Source organism: Raphanus sativus, chromosome 5 (assembly GCF_000801105.2).
Source record: "Raphanus sativus cultivar WK10039 chromosome 5, ASM80110v3, whole genome shotgun sequence".
NCBI lineage: Eukaryota > Viridiplantae > Streptophyta > Magnoliopsida > Brassicales > Brassicaceae > Raphanus > Raphanus sativus.
The window spans coordinates 5724696-5727241 of record NC_079515.1 but is presented as its reverse complement, the minus strand read 5'-3'; positions in this window follow the sequence as shown (position 1 = coordinate 5727241).

Genomic DNA, 2546 nt, shown 5'->3' with positions numbered 1-2546 from the left:
AGGAAGAGTTGTGTTTTATCAACAACAATGGTACTTGGTACAAGAAGGAGCCAAACTTTCAGTACAACAACTATCAGCAGAGACCTTACTCTAACAACCAGCAGAATGGATATCAGCCTAGGAACAACCAGCAAGGGGGTTATCAGCAAAAGCAAAACCCTCCTCCTGGTTTTCCCAACCAACGGTCAGAACTCTTCTCAACAGCAGCCTGCTCCATCTAGCTCTACACCCCAAGAGAGCAGCACTGATGCACTTCTGAAAAAAATCTTGGAGTCACAGACTAGAAGTGAGAAGCATGTTAGTTATGAGCTGAAAAACCTTCACAACAAGATTGATGGGAGCTACAATGATCTCAACAACAAGTTCAGAGCTTTGGAGAATCAATTTGCTTCCATGAACACTCAGCAAAATCGCCAACAAGGCTCTCTACCTGGAAAACCTGAGCAGAATCCCAAGGATGCAAAAGCTATCACACTTAGGAGTGGTAAGGAGTTACCTCCTAGAACTCTCACCAAGGATGCTGAGAAACTAGGTGAGGGGTGGCCATCAACATAGATGATGAAGTGGTTATTGTTGATGAGAAGACTAATGATGAGGTCTTGGAGAAGATTGTGGAAGCTAAAGGTAAAGGAAAGGTTGGAGAAGAGAAGAAGACTGTAAAAGATGGTGAAGTTGTTCCTCCAGCAAAGGAGAATGCTTTTTTCCCCCTCCTTATGAACCCAAACTTCCATTCCCTGGTAGGTTCAAGAAGCAGTTGCTGGAGAAGTACAAAGCTCTGTTTGAGAAGCAGATGAGTGAGGTTCAGATCACAATGCCAATCATTGATGCTTTCATGCTGGTCCCTCAATACAGCAAGTTCCTGAAAGATGTCGTAGCATCAAAGAAGAAAGAGATGGAAGGTATGATGATTCTCACTCATGAGTGCAATGCCATAATTCAGAGGCTTGATGTTCCAAAAAGCTAGAGGATCCAGGATGCTTTACACTTCCTTGTACTCTTGGACCCATGATGTTTGAGAAATGTCTCTGTGATTTGGGAGCTAGTGTGAGCTTGATGCCTTTGTCTGTTGCTAAGAAGCTTGGTTTCACTCAGTACAAGAAGTGTAGACTCTCTCTGGTGTTAGCTGATCGTTCGGTGAAGTACCCCTGTTGGCATCTTAGAGGACCTTCCAGTGATGGTAGGAAATTGTGAGATCCCTACAGACTTTGTGGTGCTTGAGATGGGTGAAGAAGCTCAAGATCCCTTGATCCTTGGTAGACCTTTCTTAGCCACAGCAGGAGCTATTGTTAATGTGAAAGAAGGCAAGATCGATCTCCATTTGGGTAAAGGAACATTCTCCACTTTGACATCAAGGAGGTGATGAAGAGACCAATCATGCAGGCACAAATCTCTACATAGATGAGATGGATGCTCTTGCTGATGAGCTCCTTGAAGAGCTATCAATAGAGGATCCCTTTACAGCATGCCTTGACCATTGAGAGAGATGATGAAGTGGTTGAGAACCTGGCTAGTACTGCATATGGACTGATGCTGGATTCACACAAGGGATTTAATGGCAAGGATCAGTTTGAGGAGTTGCCACAGGAGGTTCATCAAGAGGCTGCAGTCACTCAACATGAAGACATCCAGCAAGATGACTGGAGTGAGCTTAAGGCGCCTAAGGTGGAACTAAAACCTCTTCCCATGGTGTAAGGTATGCATTTCTTGGTCCCAATGAAACCTATCCTGTCATTGTGAGTAGTGAACTTACTGAAACTGAATTGTCTGAACTTTTGAAAACACTTAAAAGGTTTAGAAAAGCAATAGGTTACTCACTTGATGACATCAAAGGAATTTCACCATCTTTGTGCATGCATAGGATACATCTAGAGGATGAATCAATGACTTCTATCGAGCATCAAAGAAGGTTAAATCCTAACCTGAAGGATGTTGTAAAGAAGGAGATTCTTAAGCTCTTAGATGCTGGGGTTATTTACCCTATTTCCGATTCAAAATGGGTATCTCCTGTGCATGTTGTCCCAAAGAAAGGTGGAATCACTGTGATTAAAAACGACAAAGATGAATTGATACCAACAAGAACTGTCACAGGTCATAGAATGTGTATTGATTACAGAAAACTGAACTCTGCATCTCGAAAAGATCATTTTCCATTGCCCTTTATTGATCAGATGCTTGAGAGACTTGCTAATCATCCATCTATTGTTTTCTTGATGGGTATTCAGGTTTTTTCCAAATTTTATTCTCCCTGCCCATCATCCCATGATCAAGAGAAAACGACATTCACATGTCCTTATGGTACCTTCGCATATCGAAGAATGCCATTTGGACTATGTAATGCTCCAGCCACCTTCCAAAGGTGCATGATGTCAATTTTCTCTGATCTAATTGAGGATGTTGTGGAGGTGTTTATGGATGATTTCTCTGTCTATGGATCTTCGTTCTCTGCTTGTTTGTCAAATTTGTGCAGGGTCCTACAGAGATGTGAAGACACCAACCTTGTACTGAACTGGGAGAAGTGCCACTTCATGGTCAAGGAAGGGATTGTG